The following is a 20,780-nucleotide window of genomic DNA, read 5'->3' as shown; positions in this document are numbered from 1 at the left end:
TAAGTCTGCTTTTAGAGAATCTGTGAGGTTATCTCAGATAAGATACTTTCATCCATCCAGCGATGGTCCTGGCTGGATTCTGCTAATGATAATTACAGAAATTTTGACTGTGTCTGTTGTAGCACAGTTGGAGAAAGTTATGTAAATGCTTTAATTGTATAGGGGAAATTGTGCCCAATGAATGATGGAAAAGCTACAATAGCACACGAGAAATTCATAGCAGGAAACCACTAAAAATCGAAAGCCAGTATCACCAAGACTCCTTGAGCCATGGCCTCAACCTCTGGAAGAGTTCTTAACTTTGTCATAATCAGCTGAATTCCTACTTCATATGTTTTTGCGGCCTGCAGCAGTGAGTTATACCACCTGCTCAACTCAAAGATTCTCATCCCCTGGCATCCTGAAACCCAACCTTATTATCAAGCATAGAACTTCTCAGCCTGTTTTCTCTTAGGCCATTCCCTATATGTACTAATTTGAAGGAGGACCCTGTATGTGAATTTCTCAGCATTCAGAACTCAGTATCTTTCTGTTGGCAGATCACAGTTGCTACAAACCAGACTGTTGGCTTTGCTATCAGACACTGCATGGGTTATTTAATCATTCCAAGCCTTGGTTTCCATGTCTGATAATGTAAGTCATCAGGTGAGTTAACAGAAATACAGTCTTTACAGCTGGGATACAGTCAGTTCTCAGCAAGTGTTAGCTCTTGCTAATTATATTATATTTAAACTGCTGACTTGAGAGAAAGAGGCGGAGAGAGAGAGAGAGAGAGAGAGAGAGAGAGAGAGAGAGAGAGAGAGAGATTGGGGACAGAATCCAGGGCCTTGCACACATCAGGAAGGTATTCTAACACTGGGCTTCATGCCCCACTCCAAAGTTTTACTTCAAAACATTTTCAGATGAGCAGAACACTGGTAGTGCACATCTTTCTGATTTCTGTCTAGGATGAGAAGTAAAATTTCTAATGCTAATAATGAATAATTAATGAAATAGTCAACCATCTAAAAAGCCAGACAACAGCACAAACAGCACACTTAGACGTGGGAAGACAGCATGGTGTAAGCTCTGCTTACCTCTCTACACTGGAGATCCCAAACTTTGACCTTGTGGTTCTTTCTCATTGTGCTGGGGATGGAACTCGGGGCCTTACTCATGCTAGGCAAGCACTCTGCCCTTGAGCAATAACACCAATTCCCCTTCTGACTTTGGGATCTAACACAGAGCAAGGCACCTAACTTTCAACCTGTGTTCAGAGTGAGTGTCCACACGAGTGGATGGGATAGTCAACAAAACTGTGATAACCAAGTACCAAAAAAATTAGAAATCTCATTGCTATTTTCAGGAGGCAAAGGAGACCAGGAAAAAAGCAATAGTCTCAGTTACAGATACTTGCTTTAGTTGACTTAACATTCCTACAGTTCCTCCCATTTAAGTCACCCTGCAGGATCAACTAAATATTCATCATTCATATTCCACAAAAAATTACTTCACTCTCACACCTGAAAGGGTTTTATCTACATCAAATTTGACAGAGATGATTCAATTTTCATCCAGGTATCAGACTTCTAATTTCCCTAAGTAGTCAAGATGCTCACTCATTAGGCAAAACTTAGCCCTAAAACTAACCATTCCACATAGGTGTTAAGTCAACCTAAAAAGTAGCCCCTGTACTCAACTACTCTAGGTTTAGTTCAGTTTACAAGGACATGAAACTGAATTGCAATGCCTACAAGCTTTACACAAATACAGTTGCCCCCCATAACTTTAGTCACATACAGTATTCCCTGGGTAACCTGATTTTTCTTAACCCAGAATGAATCCACAGCCTCTCATTTCCTGTGGAAGCAAAAGCACAACCTCTCCCCCAAAGTAACATATCTTTTGACTTAAAATTTGAAGTCAAGATAATTTTAAAATATACAGGTTGGTTTAATATAGCAGTTTTCATAAACAAATGTCTCTCAGCAGTTATTATTTGCTCATTAACAGTCAAAAAATCTTAAGACAACACAATAACATATAGGATCTGGACTGTGTATTTCCCATCTTTACATGGCTTATTATATTTTTTATTACGCTACTTCTTTTTAAGGACTTTCTCTATCCCTTTTCTTTTCTCTCCCAAGCCTACATATATATTTTTTTAACACACTGTAACACGTTTAGAGGGTTTTTTTCTGTCTGAATCTGTCTTTACTGTGTATCTGTAACCTTTTCTGACTGTGTGAGCAAAAATCCTAAACCCACCATGCAGCAAGCTGGTAGAGCTTGCACTGATAGCTCAGCCCACAGGCAGCAGCTGGGAAGAGTCCCTCTGTACTGTGGCCCATGTGAGAGATTGTGGAAACCCACCATGCTGCTTAGCTCATGTAAGTTAGTGGCCGGCTCCATCTCACAGGCAGTTGTCTGGAGATGTGTCTCTGCACCACAGCTGGCATGAGAGACTAGGAAGTCCAGTGTGGCTCCATTTCTGTGTGTTTAGTTTTTTAAAGCTTTTTCAGGCTTTATGTGGATGTATGCGCCCCACATTGGGTGCCTTATGTAAATGGACGTTTCCTGTCCTGACTGCCTGGTCTCAAATAACAAACTCAGAGACTGAATATAAATTAAAAATGCTTGGCTGATAGCTGAGGCTTGTTACTAGCTAACTCTTACACTTAAATTAACCCATATTTCTATTTATGCTTTGCCACATGGCTCATAGCTTGTTACCTCATTTTTATACATCCTGCTTCCTGGGAGACTGGCTGGCATCTCCTTGACTCTGCCCTCCTTCTTCCCATCATTCTCAGTTTGACTTTCCCACCTAACTTTCTGTCCAGCTACCGGCCTGTCAGCATTTTATTAACCAATGAGAATAATACATATTCACAGTGTTGAAAAGGATTGTCCCACAGCAGAGCTGCTATTTCCAAAGACATAAAAAACAGGGCCATGGGACCTCCTGGCGGCTCCACAGGGGAACACCCAGTGTGGTGTCTGTTGGGAGTGATGATGTGAGTACAAATGTGTATGAGGTTCTGGTGGATGAAGTGCTGAGGCCAAGACAGACAGGATCAGGCCCTGTGTGCAAAGGACTTAGATCCAGAGGGAAACCAGAGTGTGGGCTGTGCAGAGGGACACTCTGTATGGATCTGTGACAAGCTGGCTATGGCAAACAAACGAACAAAAAAGATTATTACACATTACAAAAACAGACAGGGGGTCCAGATATAGAAGCACACACCTGGAATCCCAGCATTTGGGAGGTAGAGACTGGAGGATTCAGAGTTCAAATACAGCAACAGTTACATAGAAAAGTCACCAAAACTTGGGAGTGACGAAAGAAGGCTGGGAAGCCCCTTCAGCTCCTGCATACTACCCCACTCTTAACCTCTAAATGACACTCAGGGTATACTGGGTCCAGTTCCCCACCCTTCCAAAAGCCAATTCCATGGCTTCTCAGAATCAATTACCCCACCCCAACCTCTCAAAATCCATTTCTGAGCTAATGGTGTTCTTTGACTTTTCCTGAACAGAGGTAAGACAGATGGAACGGGCTCTAACAGACACAGAGAACTTCCAAGAGTGGAAGATGATTATCACCAGAACAGCTCCCTGCTTTATTGCATTTGTCCAGATGTGTTTTTGAAAGTCATCACAAACACCAATGGTAGGCTCACATAGGTGTCAGCCCTGGGAGTCATCACTAGCCAAAGCAAAATCTGAAGGGACACCAAACTCAGACTGTTAGAGAAGGGCAATGTTAGACGGGAAGCCTGCAATCCACGCAGCTAAGTGGGAGAAAGGCCACTTGACAGAGATATAGATTACATGATGTTTAATCTTGGTTGTCAACCTGACAGCACTTGGAATCAACTAAATGCCAAGCCTGGGAGCTGCTGTGGGAGATTTTGTTGAACAAATTAGTTGAAGTGAGAAGACACACGTAAAGATGGGTGGCAACTCCTGGTGGCCGCTCGGTTACAAGAACATGGAAGAAGGAAACTGCTCTTCACTGCTTTCCCTTAAAACAAAAATCACAAAGTTGTAACAATAGACTAAGTAACACACACACACATACCCAACCAGGCTAGAATAGGGTCTCTGAAGATATCTTATTTAATTTAAAAAAAAATTTTTTTTTTGGTTTTTTGAGACAGGGTTTCTCTGTGTAGCTTTGTGCCTTTCCTGGATCTCGCTCTGTAGACCAGGCTGGCCTCGAACTCACAAAGATCCGCCTGCCTCTGCCTCCCAAGTGCTGGGATTAAAGGCGTGCGCCACCACCACCCGGCTTAATTTCAAAATTTTAAAACAAATTTATGAGCGAAGTTATGCAGCACAAACTTGAGCAAAAAGAAAGCAAAGGATATTAACATCAAGATCAAGTTATGGCCTCTCAACATTCCACTTATGAAAATCTCCACTGCGCTAAGGCACATCCCAGGACACAAGACCACACCCTCTTTGACCAGGGTGTTGCTGGAGCAGGTTCTCAGATTCATTGCAAACAATGGTATCTCTGTGTTCACTGTTGAGGACAGAAAGAGAACGGGGCGAGAAGTCTACCTGTGCAGGAAAGAGTTGCTGAATTATTTCATTTTTTAGATGGAGAAACACCGTGTAAGACTCTGCACTGAGAGGTTTCTACGCACCTCAGACACCTGTAGCAAACTAGGCTGGTGATAAAAAACAAATCCAAAGTCAAGGCCAAAATAATGGATAAACATAAGGTGATAATAAAAACTATCTTGATATTACCAGAATCGTGGCGAATTTTATTTTATGGGAAATTAAATTTTACACAAAATATAAATGCTGTTTTACATAAATATAAAAAAAATCATGAGCAAGTCAGGTAGTGCAAACCTATGATTCAAGACCACAAGTGAGACTGTCTCAAACAAAACAAAAATCATGCACATATCAACAAATAAAGAATATCAGGAGTGGTTGTCCCACTCCCGATTGCAGCCACTGAAGCAACAGGGGCAGAGAGGTGACCACATCTACAGACTATATCAAGGCACAAGAGACATTTAAAGCAAACTCCAGTGGGTCCTCCACATCTCCTCAAACAGGCAGGGATGGTGGTTACCACACGAGCCGACCCCCGGGGTGAACCGTGACAGACCACACTGTCAGGGGCCCTCCACACACAGGGCTTCAGAACTGGGAGGGACCATGGAAACTCTAACGTGCACTCTTTATCTTACACAAGCGGACACAGACACCTTGAAAGATAAAGTGTCGCCTCTATGGGAAGACACCTACTCAGGAGCAGCCACAGCAGCTCCTCAGAACGCAGCCAGGGGAGCCCAGGTCAGAGCCTCACTGTAGCTGATTGAGAACACAGTCAGAAGAACACAGCCAGCATCTTACAGTGATGTGCCTGTCATGGCTAACTCTCAGCTCCCCTCCTCTATCAGCCAATCTCATCTTAGTAACAACTGTAATGCAAAAACATATAAAACTGACCAGAAAGAAAAAATTAGGGTTTGGGGTGTAGCTCAGTGGTACAGTCTTCCTATACAGCTCATGAACAAAGCCCTGGGTATAGTCCCCACACTGCAACAAAACAAAATGTAGCTCTATTAAGCTGTGTTTGATCATACTAAGTGTGATCAAAGTAAAGTCTATGATCAAAGTATACCAGCGTAAATAATAAAAATTTATTACATTGCAAAAAAAAGGAAATAAAACCCACAAAATTACATATTCAATATTCTTATTTCTATATAGCAGATCAGAGTTTGAACCTCTGGCTACAGGCTGGTGAGAAAATTTGTCAATAATCGTCAGTGACTAACAAGCGAATGCTAACAGAATCAGCACGTTTGTGAGAGCTCTAAGTTGCACAGCTAGCAAACCACACCACTCGTGTTTCACCTTAGTTCTTGATTTGGAAATACTACCAATTTTAGAATACTATTGAATGGAGTAGAATTTTGTGAGCATTAAACTTTATAATGGTCAAAGAAAAATCTCGTCCCTCGTAATCTACCACTTTCAGTGTTTTAAATGCTAGATCCAAGTGGTCACATGAAAATGAGAGAATTTGGACTCGAGAGCTTAGCTCAGAGACAGAGCATGTGCCTAGCAGGCATGATCCATCCCTGGGTCTGAGCCTCGGCTATGGGAAAATGATGATAATGACAGAGCTGAGGTATCTCAAATCCTGCTTTCCTTAGAGCATGTAAATGCTACATAATCACTATTGATTTTATAACTACTGGGAAATTCAGATCTATGAGGTGCTGTGGGTCTCATGAAGACACCGCACTTAGCTCAGAGTGAATTTTTAAGTTACCCTAGTCTTTGGACCTTGCATTGAAAGTAGACAACTGATCATTTTTTGTTGTTTTAAAATTCAAGGCCAATCAAGAAAAATAGGATGGATTCTGTGGTATGATTTAACAACTCCATTGTGGGTTTCTGGGGATAAGGGTTGTGGTACCAGGGGCACTCCTACAGGACTCACTTGGAGAATGCCACATCAACAAGAGATACTCATCTGAAACATGCGTGAATATTTTAAATGCACACGGTAGTTTTTCACTGTGCATCTCCTCATCTGGGTAATGAGACGAAGAGTTAAGAATGGCCCTGCCTTCCTGCTCCTGGCTCCTCGAGGCCTGGGACTCAGCTGGAGTGGTGGCTTCTGTGTGGTTTGTTCCCCCAAGAAGAGCTTCAAGAGAAAGAGCCATGGGCATTTAAGCTGTAAGGTAGGCAACCCAAGGAGGAGGCAAGGAGCCACACGGCCCAGGCGGAACATGCTGGAAGGCTGCTCTACATCTTTCCATCCAGCAACTAGCCTCTCCTTCAAGAGACTGAGAAGACAAAGAGCAGAGAGGTCAACAAGGGCAACAAGCCGAGCTCCAAAACTGGACAATGCACCATGTACACTCCCTGCTACCTTCCCTCCCATCCTGCCCAGAAAGCTGAAAAGAAACAGGAAGCTCAGACTCACGGAGGCCTAGCCCAGCCCTGTTCTCTAGCACTTTGTCCCGTTATCGACCAAGGAGATACACTGCTATATGCTAAGTACCAAAAATATATTTGTTGAATGAACAAATTTTAAACCTCAACCGCTATAAAGGACTTAAGGATGCCAAGTATCACATTAAATCCCAAATGTGCCTGCATCTGATAGACATCAATCTATGATATGTCTGAAGAGCTGACACTAAAAGCATTTGATGAGGCAGCTCTCTCTCTCTCTCAAGAGCAGCTTATTTATGAAAGCATGTCAAAACCACACATTTCCCTTCCTGAGGCCTAAGAACTGCCCATCACCATGGGGGTCTACTTTGTTCACTATGCATTGAGTGTGAAGGCAAGTCTTAGAGCACAGGATTAAGGCAACTCCTGTTTTCTAGACTTTCCTGAACTTCATCTGTCTGCAAAGTCCTCTGGAAAAGGGCCAAAAGCTGAGTGAGCCCCACACTGAGAAGGACCCGGAAGACTATGACTTTGTCATTAAGGATAACACAGTGGAGTGGGAGAGGCAGAAGTGAGAACAGACACAGCCTCCGATGGTGCACCGTACGTACCACAGCAGAGTGGGAGAGACAGAAGTGAGAACACACAGCCTCCGATGGTGCACCATAACACAGCGGAGCGGGAGAGACAGAAGTGAGAACACACAGCCTCCGATGGTGCACTATAACACGGGGAGTGGGAGAGGCAGAAGTGAGAACAGACACAGCCTCCGATGGTGCACCGAGATTGGATGAGGCACTCCCACCTGCCAAGGGCAGGAAAGTGGGACAAGGAAGGAAATGCTTCTTCAGAGAGATCTGAATTTGGCCTTACAAGCCACAGCACACCAGGAGGAAAAGCTATAGAGGGAAGACAAGAGCAGAGCATCCCAGAGAACATCCTGCAATCAAAGGCGGCAGCCTGAGCACAGGAAGATAAAGAACTCTGGGAGATGGGGCATAAAGTGAGGACGACAGCATGAGAGTGGCCTTGTAGCTGTCACAGGAGACAAAACAGCCATCAGCCGTGGTCCCTGAACAGGAAGAATCACAGTGCATTCCTCAGCAAGACAGCCTTTAGAATCTACTAGTTTAGATGGAATCCTCCATCAACACAGAAGTGGGAGGGGACACAGTGCTGAGGCAGGACCCCCTTAGAGAGGAGACATCAGAGACAGGCCTGCTTCAGAGAGGAAAAACCACCCACGCTGTCCAAAGGCAGATCTGGTTGAAAACCTCAAACTCGGGAGGCATCTTTTCCAGAACACAATCTATCACCAGAACTGTCTTTGGAGCAAGATGTGGACAGTGAAGTCAGCACCTGGAAGAAGGTGAAGGGCTCATGTGTACTGCCCTGTAAATATTTTTTCTATGAACCATTCACAGATTTTAAAGATTTTAAAGATACAGGGATATATTATACATCACCCACACCCTCCCATAGTCCCCGGGCTTCCCTTCCTCCACCTTCTTCCCTTAGTTCCTATGATCTTCTGGACAGTTTTGTTCTAGTTTCATGCCATAAACACATACATGATTATATATATATATATATATATATATATATATATATATATATATATATATTTTATATATAAAACTGAGGAACCTGAGAAAACATACAATTGTCTTTCTGGGTTGATTCATTTGACAAGGTTATCTCTAATTTCATCCATTTTCCTGCAAGCAACACAATTGCATTCTTTCTTAGGGCTGAAAAAGTCCATTTTCTTTACCCATTTTTATGCCTATTTTTGAAACAGTGTTACTGTGATGATAGAAAGACATAAGGAAAAAGCATACAGAGAGCTGGAGAAATGACTCAACAGTTAAGAGCATTTGCCCTTCTTGCAGAGGACAAGGGTTGGGTCCCTAGCACCCACACTGGTGCATCCTACAACTCTAGATCCAGATCTGATACCCTCTTCTGGCTTCTGAAGGCAATTGTGCATGCATGTGCATGTGCACGCGCGCGCGCGCACACACACACACACACACACACACACACACACACACACACACATAGTAAAATAGATCTTTAAGTAAGAAAATACACAAGTAAAAAGAACAGAAATGCTGTTTAAAAATGACCGTGTGGTAACTTACCAAGACTCAGTGGCAGAGTTTCGAAGTGCAGTAAGACTTTCTTGCGACAGACCCAGCATAATCAAATACTTAGAGACAGAAAGTCGATTAGTGGGCAGGGATCAAAAGGAATGGGAGAAGATGTTCTTGACCAGATGAGGTTTTAGGTGACAGGTCACACCGCAGTATGAACACACTGTCACGGACCTGTGCACTTACAGAGGTTGAGAGGGTCAAGTTTGTGTTATATGTGTTTTACAACTTAAAAAGAAAAGGAGCAATAAGTCTACCCACAGCCAGCAAGATGGGAGGTTCAATGTGCGGGGGGACATTATGTTCTAGACTCTCCATGTCTCAGCTTCCAGACAAGTCTTGAAGGGGAGCACGCTCCCATCTGACAGACAAGGAAACAAGGCTTGTGAAACTGATGCCCCTGGTAAGCCAAAACTACTTCCGTGATTGACTGATTTTTTTTTCAGTCTTGGGGCTCCAAACCCAGGCCCCACACATGCTAGGCAAGTGCTCTTCCCCAGACTGCACCCCTAGTTCTACCTGTTTATTTTTAGTTTCCTTCTCTAACTATTCCAAACTAGACATTTCCCCACAAATGTTGCCAGTACAGCCCTCAGACAAACACTAGAAATACTCTTCAAAATTAAGTCACCACAGAAAGAAAATATTTCTAGTCTGTTCCTTGAACACCCATCCACTCAACTGCTACATTGCCTTTAATCCCTCTGAATACACTGCAAAGCCTTTTTTTTTTTTTAACTCAAGTGGTATGTACCAAGAAGGCGGAGAGCTGTTCTCAAACATACAGTCTAAATGCAAACAATGGCTAAATTGAAACCTGTGAGGCATTCAGTGGGTACTGTGTAAAGTGTTTATGCATGGTATTCATCTAATGCCCAGAATACACCTATGAAATACCCACCAAAAGATGGAGGTGACAACAGACCACCCCCAATGGAATCACAGGAGAGCACAAAGAGCAGCAGAATCCTACCCCCACCAAACGCATCAATGTTGAACACAAGCACCTTATCGCAGACTGGCAGCCCAGCTTAGCTCTGTGAGCAACAGGAAATGAGGGAGACACTGCAGCAGGGGAATGCAAACATGCCACGACCCTGAGACCAAGAGAAGAGTAAACACCCACACTGATAACGCCTTGCAGGGACACTACCAAATTGCACTTGATTGTTCTATGAGGTGCAGAATCTCTTCAGTCTTACCAAGGAGAAAACACATCCTATGAACAACTCCAGAGCTCCGTTACACCTGCAGAAATCACCCACAGCGCCAGTCATTCTTGGATAAATATGATCCCATGGATGTATGCGACCCATGTTATGCTGTCCTAATTTTAAAATAGTCAAAGTATTTTAAAATCAAAAGGGGCATGAATTTCTTAAGACCAGATTTTCTTTTGTTGTTGTTGTTAGTATATGAGCCCTCCCCCATTGATCACTAAACAAGAAAATGCTTTACAGCTGGATTTCATGGAGGCATTTCCTCAACTGAAGCTCCTTGTTCTCTGATGACTCTAGCTTGTGTCAGTACAGCAACGCTTGGCTTACAGATTTATCTGGGTATGGCAAATCAAGTCCTCTGTACAGAACACAACTGTGGTTTTCATTCCTCCTTTCCACATAACTTGGTACTTAAAATTACTTCTCCTGTGGACTGTGGAGAAAGCCCAACAGTCAAGCCTTTGCTGAGAGAGAGAGAGAGAGAGAGAGAGAGAGAGAGAGAGAGAGAGAGAGATGAGAATGATTATTGTATAACTATATACATCCTAATCACATACTACAACTTGCCTTTACATATGATGTGTGTATATATATATATATATATCATATATATATGATATATGTTATGGCCCTTACATGAGCATCAAAGAGGAGAGAGAGAAGGACAAAGGAAGGAAGGTTAAGAAAAGAGAAGAAAAGCCAGATGTCCTGCGCCTGGTGTCTAATGACAAAACTTTACTGAACTGAGTGTGGGATGGTGCTGTGAGACGGCTGACAGGCAAAAGAGAGGTCCTGGGAGAGGCTAATGCTTCCACCGCCCCCTGGCATCCTCAGTCTATGAAATCATTTAGTTTGTTCTGGTAAAATAGCACTAGAATGAGTAATGAAGCCTAATTTAAAGGTAGCATTAAAAACTAACCTGAGACAGTTCTAACAAGGATGGGTGCTGCGGAGTAACGATGATACTACCAAGGAAGCAGCCCGCTACTGTCAAGAAGGAGCCCTAGTCTCAAAAGGCAGGAGTTTGGGCACTCGCTCCACATCCTAGACAGTGATACTTTCAGACCTACCATTGCTTACTGGAGTAAAAATAGAAGGGTAATGCTTTATTGGATAATTTAAGAAATATGTCTTAGCATGATGGAATCTCCTATTAAGAATTTAATTAGTCTGGAGAGAGATGATCAGTGTAATTAAGAGCACTGGCTGCTCTTCCAGAGGACTCAAGTTCAAGTCCCAGCAACCACATGGTGGCTTACAACCATCTGTAACTCCAGTTCCAGAGGATCCAACACCCTCTTCTGGACTTTGAGGGCACCAGGCAGGCACATGATACTCAGACATACACAAAGATAAAATATTTGTGTGCATAAAATCACTTTCAAAATTTCAGATGAAATATTATGCACATTTTGTAGTTCCTTTGGAATATTAAGCAGAGTCCAAGTTGCCATAAAATGGATAGTCCAAAGAAGAAGAAATAAAGGGGACAGAGCAGGAGACAAGCTGGGTGGCACATGCCTGAATCCTAGCTTCTGGGGAGGCTAAGGCAGGAGGATCAGTAATTTGAGGCCAGCCTGGGCAAAGTAGTGGGACACTATTTCAAAATAAAAGGTACACAACTCCGTGGCAGAGCACTTGCCTATTCCTGATCAGGCCCTGGTTCAATCCCTGGTGGCTGGAGACTGAGAGAAAGACACTTTGTCACCTGTCATAAGACCCTGCTCATCGACTTGGACCAGCCTTAAAATTCTAACCAGTCTATAGTGTAAAGTCTTGCTGGGTGTTCTGTCCAGGAGGAAGTGACAGTGAACTTAATATATCCTTATATGACTGTGTTCTTCCAGTACACCAAAAGTAAGAGTCAATTCCTTGATTTAACAACAATTCATGCACACACACACCACACACACACTGCACACATACACACCACATGCACACACCACACCACACACACACACACACACACACACACACACACACACACACACACACACTTACTCCCCACCTTTCTTAGGCTCTCAATGTAGCCTGCTCGTGTATATAGCCTTTGCAGGTAAAACTATATACTGAATTTGTATATATTTTAAGACATGTTAAATATGTAACTAAGTATATTTAGATATTGTATAGGTAAATATATGGGTAAATAGATTAAACCTACACACAGAAAGAAGACCCCAACCCCCCAAATCTATCATGCTTTTTTTAGCCCACATAGTTATTCTCAGACAACATACAGCCCTTGAACGAGTAATACTCTAACCCACTTGTGCTTCCCTAGATCATCAATTTATTGGATTATTGAAGAATTAGACAGTGAGTGACAAGAATGGCCACACAGAACAACAGTGGTAATCACCAATGTAGGCAAGCAGCCAACACCTGCAGCTGTGGTTAGCTGTAGTCTGGTCAAGCTCTTAACTGAGTATGAGGATTCCTGCTCTAGAGATAGAGGGCGTTAGGGATCTCCCCAGTAGAGTCTGTGCATCCCAGCATAAGACAGCTACTCTCCCTCATAGCACACTGTCAGAGGTGGCCCCGTGCACACTGTCAGAGCTGCCCCCGCATACCCCCCCGCCCCGTGCACACTGTCAGAGGCGGCCCCGTGCACCTCTGGTCACCCCAGTAGGTCTAATGCTGGGAGGAAAGGGGATTTGTGTTATTGTGAGGTCAAGCACCCTGTTCCCAATACACTGCTCAAAATAGTGCCAAAGGAAACAAAACACAGAAACAAGAGAAAGCATCGGTGCTCTTCCCGCTGTTGAAATTTGAACCTAGGATAGACATGTATGTCTATCCACCCACTTGAGGCCCCACTCTGTGCATCCTCAGGGAGCCTCCTTCTCTCCCAAGGCACCCTGAGAAAGACACTGTCACGGCCCCTTGTAAAAGCTTTGCTGGCTATGGGCAGAGCTTGATCTGAAAAAACACACTTTGGCTGTTACACCCCACTGCCTCTCATAACCCTGTACAACCAGGCTCAGAGTTGCTGTGGTCTGAGGCAAAAGTGCCCCCTGCCCCCACCATCTTCTCCAAGGAAGGGGAACAGCCCCACTTGACAAAGAAGTACAGCACAGGGCGCTACAGCAAGGCTCAGAAGGGACTTATCCCCAGGTCTTATACTGACATGTCCCTCTCCAAACTCCCTCAGTCGTAGCCGTTGGTAGCTTGACTTTGGAGACGCTCTCCCCACTTGATCCTATATGATGTGGCTGGAGAGGAAGTACTGGTGAAAATATTAAGGCAACTCCACGTAGTTAAAAGGGAGGTTTATTTTGTGGGGTAACTCACAAGTGAAGGGATAGGTAACAGGGTCTGGGAAAGGTGTAACGCAGTCTGGCGGTACCTCCAGCATCCAGGGTCTAGGAACCAAGAGAGCTGGCCCATCCGGATCTCAGGTCTTCAGGGTCCTCTCTCGGCCTGCCTTGTAGGCGTGACAGTTACCGAAGCCTCAATGGGGGTTGGAACTTACAGATCAAAGCTGGAATGGCTACCCACTACAGGGAAGTGTTACAAGAAACCCCCCAGTGTTGGGGGGGAGAGGAGTGAATTATACCCCTTAAATATATAAAGCCCCAAATGTGGTGGTATTTGCAGGTGGAACCTTTGGAAGACAAATCGATTAAATGAAGTTTCGAGGGTGTCACTTCCAGCAGCAACAGCTTGGAGAAAGCACATTTCTCTTTTCTGAGCCACCAGGCCCAATGTATGACACTTGGCTCTGGCAGCCCGGGCTGACAAATGCAGGGTGACAGAGGCGCCCACCCCTCCATCTGTCTCCCTGCTTATGACTCTTATGCTTCTGTTTGTGTGTCTCCAAGCTAGGTGGATTTATGGGTTATTTTATCTAATTTCAACAACACTGATCCTCCCCCAAAAGAATTATACAACGAAGCCACATCAAAAATGATAATGTTGCAAAGCTGTCAGCAAATGAAAGTCTGCACAAGCATGTCTGCTCCGAACCCAAGCTCTCCAAGGCCTTTTTCTGGGTGGAGCAAAAGGAAAACTTAACTAAGTCTGATAAGATAGTCACAAGCATTCAAAACAGCTAAGCACACATACTTACTTACACACCCACAGTGCTTAACTGAAAACCTTAGCAAATGCATGCCCAGGGTTGAGGCATGGCGACAACTCAGTCTACAGATATTTAAACGCAATGGTAAAGGTTTGTGCTGGAAAGTTATACTGAGGGGACACGAAATCCAAAAAGTTTGGAGACCACTGTGAATTTATGTGACAGTATGGGGCCCCACAATATGGCACCTCAAATACAACATCCCCTACTAGCTTTCTGTATTCAAGATGGCTATTCGGAGAAGCTACAGAGAGCATTGACTCAGAGGCTGTGCTTTGACAAATTTATTACATTAGTGAAGTGAATGGGCAGGGTGTACAAACAGGCTCCCCCCACCCCTACATCCCTTTTCTGCCCTGGAAAGATATCACAGGAAGAAAGGACGACTCTGACATCCAAATCAAACACGACCTGGGTTCCTGTCACCTAGAAAACCTCATCTGCGTCACAAGACAGTCCTTCCCAACTATGCACCCCCTTCCATCGGCCTCCCACAGCCCACACTCCTTCCAAGAGCAAGTCCCTGCCCCTTTGTTTAGCTGTACAATGTTTGGCCATTTGTGTCCCTCCTGTGAGGCTTGTATTCTGTGCCTGATCCCCAAGTTTCTGCAGGTGCCTTTGTAGTAGTCTTCTGTCCCCCCACAAATCTGCCTATTGATGCATTTCATACACTAAAATCTTCAACACTTCAGAAAGAAGAAAGAACAGATCTAGGAGTTTGCTCTCAAAAGCCTGAAGGCTGAAACGGACCGACTGACAGTGGCTCTCCAGAGCTGTTCAAGCAATGGTGCACACAAGTCCTGAAAAGACGGAATAATCCACCTGAATGGCCAACAATGTTCTAAGTTCATCTAAGTTCATTCAATGGCCTCTAACATAAAACAAGATGACGAGCTAAAAAGCTCTGATTTACGTTGTGGAGCTGGCTCTCACTAAAGAGAAAAGAGTGGGTCAGCATTTGAATCTACCCTGACCTCATGGTTTTCAGGAACTTTCTCTATAAAACATCCCAACAATGGTCAGACTCCCCTTTTGTTCTCTCTAAGCACTGTCCCTGGAAAGGGATGCTGACTCGGTCCCTGAGAGAGCATCTGCTGTGTTCTGAGGAGCCACAGGTGCCACAGCAAGCCCTTGGGTGAACCCAAGATCTAAGACGGAATGCTGGGCACAGCAGAACTGGCCGGGGCCCAAGTGCTGCAGCCTCTGTACACCTAGCCCAGGTGTCCTGCATGCAAACTGTGGGCAGGGAGCACAGGGGAGACTCTTGGACACCAGAGAGCAAGTGTTCTCCCCTCCACTTAGCACAACAATCTGAGAAGACCTTGCCCCTTACTTTTGTCCTTTTTAAGAAAGACTTTAATTACTTTTTTAATGACATATATGTGAGTATGGATATATGCATGTGCATGCAGGTGTGCACAGAGGCCAGAGGCATAGTCCCCTAGAGCTGGAGTTATGGGTACTTGTGAGCCACCCAACATGGATACTGGGAACCAAACTCAGGTCCTCTGGGAAAACAGTACATGCTCTTCACCACTGAGTCATCTCCAGTCCCCAGACCCAGCCCTCTTCTCCTCTGAGCACTACCCCTGTTCTAACAAAGACCCAGGCATTTGCCATCCTGTCGAGGGGAAAGATGAGAGCTTTGCATTCTTGTCCTCCTAGATTACTTCTGGCTGGTTTTCAACTTTGGGCTTATTATTTTTTTTTCTTAATCTTGAAAAAAACATAGACTTATGGAAACTTGTAAAAGATACAACAGAATAACTATCTACCTGTCACTCAGTTTTCCCAGCGTCAACATCTTGTAAGCACCTGTATGGTGGTATTTTATTTGTACTGAAATGTGATTTTAATTGTATGTTAATAAATAAAGTTGCCCGGGGGTCAGAACTATTAGAGCCATAGCAAGACCACGGCGGTGGTGGCGCACGCCTTTAATCCCAGCACTTGGTAGCAGAGCTAGGTAGATCTCTGTGTGTTCAAGGATACAGCCAACATTGGAGACACACGCCTTTAATCTCAATACCATAGAGGACCTGGAGGGCTGTACATACAGGCAGTGACGAGGCAGTCATGTGTTTGGATTTACAACCAATGAGAAGGCAGAACAGAAAGACTATAAAGACAAACACACAGGAAGTAGCTCCCTTTCGGAGAGCTCTCTTGGCTGAAGAGGATCGCTGAAGCAGGAAGGGTGAGGCTCTTAGCTCTGACCTCTTGGCTTTCTTCTCTGAATCAGCTCTGTGTTTCTTATTTAATAAGACAGTTGGTTACATCTACACACCTGTCAGGAAAGACAGTGGAGAGACTCTAGTCTTCTTTGCTTTGTCTACTGGACTTTTGAAACAATGAACCTCAAAGAATGAAAATTTCCCCAGGCACCCTGTGCCAAGGAAGGGAAAGGTTGAAGCCTTTGTGCCAGCCAGAGAAGGAACTTGCCTCCTAAGAAAAGATTTCACACACTTCTGACAACTTACCAGAGCACCCTACAAAACAGACCCCAGCTAGAGCCAGGACACGAGGGACCAGTGATGGGCAATGCCAGTGATTAGGACTGCCAATTATGCATACTTCTGGCCCTCTGTTAAACCGTAACAACTTGTCAGGACCCTGAAGATGGATTTAGTGGTCACTAGATCCCTTCATTTGTTACTCTTCCTAATGTGGCTATACCGAATAAATCTCTCACCTCTACAAGCTTCTTTAACTGACATCCTGGGGACAGGTGGTTAAACCTTGCTTATTGGGGCTGCTAGAACACATGCTATTAGCCTGCAAACTCTGGTAGCGACCCCACCACCACCACCACAGCACATGGTCCAAAGGAAGCACATCGTCACGCTGCACTGTGCTCAAGCAACAGGCTCTTCTCAGGGCTCAGCAGGTACCTTCTCCTCTGCACTTAGTCCCCATCCCTCAGAGTTTCCTCAAACTCTGGTTCAATTTTAACTTCTTTCCCACTAATGAAACTTTGATTGGTTCAGTAAGACTAAGATACGCTTTTAAGTCTGCAGAAAATGGTGAATTCATAGAATTTGGGAAGAGGTCAAGTTCCCTGCCAGCCTAGATGGAAGAGTGAGTTCAAGGCCAACCTGGGCTACAGAGTGAGACCATGTCTTAAATTTAAAAAGTGGCGATGGGAGTAGGGATGAGAAGGGAAGGAATTTGGGAAGGGAAGGGAAGGGAAGGGAAGGGAAAGGAAGGGAAGGGATTGGGGAAGGGAAGGAATTTGGGAAGAGAAGGGAAGGGAAGGGAAGGGAAGGGAAGGGAAGGGAAGGGAAGGGATTGGGGAAGGGAAGGGATTGGGGAAGGGAAGGGATTGGGGAAGGGAAGGGATTGGGGAAGGGAAGGGAAGGGATTTGGGAAGAGAAGGGATTTGGGAAGGGAAGGAATTTGGGAAGGGAAGGGAAGGGATTTGGGAAAAGGAGAGCAGTAAACTAGGTCACTGATCCAGATTCTCAAACAGAATGCCTTTGCCTACCTATGAATGGGAGCAGTACAGAGGTTTCTTTGGTTCCATTATGCACCCACACAAAGGTCAACTTGATGAATATCACCGCCAAATATCCCAGACATTTGCCGTTTCCTTAGAAACATCAAATACTTACCTAGCCCAAGGCTGACATGCTTTTTTTCTGTTTCTAAAAATAAAGCTCAAGACAACTTAGGCATCCAGTGGTTACCTGATATATGATGCCAAGCACCCTATAATTTCAATATTTTCAACTGTAAGATACCTCAAAATTCTGCTCTGGGGTATAACTCAGACATCACTTTTAATTACCAGACTTTTCTGTCGAACTATTTACTGTTAGTGGATACAAAAATAAGTATTCCTGATCTATTATGATGTCCCTACCCAGGAAACTGTCTGCTTTGGAGATTAACCAAGAGTATCTGACTCTAATGTAAAAATAGCAGAAATGGAGATGAGATCTCCAGGGGACTTGAAGGTAGCTAGGTAAATGCGTTCAACATAAGCAACGAATCGATGAGTATTTTATCTTCAACAAACTTGACTACAGCTGCCCCTGGTCAGACATACATAAGCTTTGCTTTTTTTAATTCGCATATGTGTTCTGTGTGTGTGTGTGTGTGTGTGTGTGTGTGTGTGTGTGTGTGTGTGCGCACGCGCATGAGGCATGTGGGGGCCAGTGGTTGATATCGGGTGTCAACTTCAATCACTAATTTTTTGAGACATGGTCTCTCACTGAACCTGGAGTTCACTGACTGGCTAGACCCTCTTGTCTCTGCCTCCCCACTGCTGGAATTATGAGCAAGTACATACTAACATGCCTGGCTTTAAAAAGATACAATTTATCTTTAACTATGCATATGGGTACACATATATGAGTGTTGGTGCCCAGTCATATATGGCCAAGGGTGTGGGATCCCGTGGAGCTGGAGTTACTGACAGTTTGTGGCCCCCTGACATGGGTGCTGAGAACAAACTTCAGGTCCTCTGCTCTGAACCACTGAGCCATCTCTCCATCTCTCATGCCTGCCTTTTTATGTGAGTGCTACGGATTCCATCTCAGGTCCTCCTTTTCACCCAGCAAGACTGCAATATGTGAGTCATATCTCTAGCCCTGTTTATTTATTTCTGAGATACTTTGTGTATCCCAGACTGGCCTGTATCTGCTACACCTCTGAGGATGACCTTGAACTGATCCTCCATCTGCACCACCTGAGTGCTGAGATTACAGCCATGCACCACTATGCCAGGTTTACTCCCCACTGAAGACTGAGCCTTTGTGCCTGCTTGGCAAACTCTACAAGGATCTGCACCCCCAAGTCTTTTAAATAATGATCTTTTGAAAATCAACAAAAAAATTATTAAGATTTTGGTAGTATTTCCTTACTAAATAATAAGCTGGTTTAATAGAAACCAGATTCTGACTAAATTCTGTAGCTTTAAAAAAAATTAGAGAATTCTTTATCTTCATAGTGTCCAATGCCACTGGCTCTAGTATCATATACACTTCTCCTCTGAATCACAGTGTACCTACAAGTGGACTACTAAAAGTTATTATGTTCTCTCCATCCCTTGTGCCAAGCTTACTCTCCGTGACATTTGGTCCCAGCATATAGGTTAAACATCCCTCACCAAAATGACTGTTTCTGATCTGGCTTGCTCACTCACTTTTTGTTCTGTCTTTCTTGGACTTGGGACTATCAGCGTAGACACAATGAGATTTTCTGAGTCTAAACATAGAATCTATTTGTGTCTCACATGTATTGCATTCATTAGCCTGACAGTAACTACTGGACGTCTTTGCTGTGCCTGTGTTTTGACGGTGAGACACCACATGAAGTTACATGTAGAATTTTGTTCCTGATATCATGTTGGTTCTCAAAGTTTCAGATATTGACCAGTTTTTTTCTTAATTTAATTTTGGATTCTCAAATTAGACATGTTTAACCTGCTTTTAAAAATGATGATCCTATATACACCCAGCACCCGATGCTCAGTTCTTCCTTCTACACAGGTGATACTCTATTTTAAACTTACAATGGCAAAAGACAGAAACATATTTACATTAAATATAAAGCAATTTTCCCTTAAGACAAAGCAATGTGAAGAGACACGCTAATCTGACAACACTCACTTGCTCTCCTGCAGATTGCTGCTAGCTGAAACGCCCACCTGAAATGAATGAGTCACTCCAAACCCAAATGAAGTATCGAGACTTGCACTGAAGACCTGACTCCAAACATAAAAACTCCTTACAGCTTTGAAAGTCAGAATTCCAAATTACATGCATTGATAACCACAGAGAAGGATGACATATTGCTGACTGTGGTACCACAAATATTGTTCATCATTCCTTTGGTAAACTGTGCCAAGATATATAAAACTAAAGATTTACCATCACATTCCTCTAAATAGCAAGCTTTTGTTACACTTTAATTTAAATAATCTACATAAAAGGATACGGTATTATTCATGAGAAATGCCTAACACAGAGAAACCTACAGAAACATAAAGTAGATTAGTAGTTATTTAGCATTGAGAGGGAAGGGAGGAGGCAGAGGGGAGAGAGAAGGATGATACGTACAGTGAGAGAGAAGGATAACTGATACGTGATGGTACTGGGAGAGAGGATGATTGACAGATGGTACAGTTTCTTCTTGAAGAGGTATAAATGGTCTAAATTTTACAATTACGATGGTTACACAATTCCATGAATAAACAAAAATATCACTTAACTATAACTTTAGGTATCTCATTTGTGCATTTAAATGTATAAAAGGAGATCAGATTATACACCAGAAAAAGGAGATCTTGTTAGGTGCACAGTCCTCCATATGTATAAGAACACTGAAATATCCCATTAACTACAATTCATTTCTTTTTGTTTGGTTGGTTTGGTTTTGAGACATGGTGTGACT

At 43.7% G+C, this 20,780-nt stretch overlaps 1 protein-coding gene across 5 annotated transcripts in view; it reads right to left on the bottom strand.

Annotated features, from left to right (window-relative positions):
* Atp8a2 (ATPase phospholipid transporting 8A2) overlaps positions 1 to 20,780 on the bottom strand; it is a 563,932-nt gene that overhangs the window by 439,732 nt on the left and 103,420 nt on the right. The gene's annotated exons all lie outside the window — the stretch shown is intronic.

Source organism: Peromyscus californicus, unplaced genomic scaffold (genome assembly GCF_007827085.1).
Source record: "Peromyscus californicus insignis strain IS unplaced genomic scaffold, ASM782708v3 Scaffold_12__1_contigs__length_115047231, whole genome shotgun sequence".
Classification (NCBI taxonomy): Eukaryota; Metazoa; Chordata; class Mammalia; order Rodentia; family Cricetidae; genus Peromyscus; species Peromyscus californicus.
This window is presented reverse-complemented; position numbering and strand designations above follow the sequence as displayed.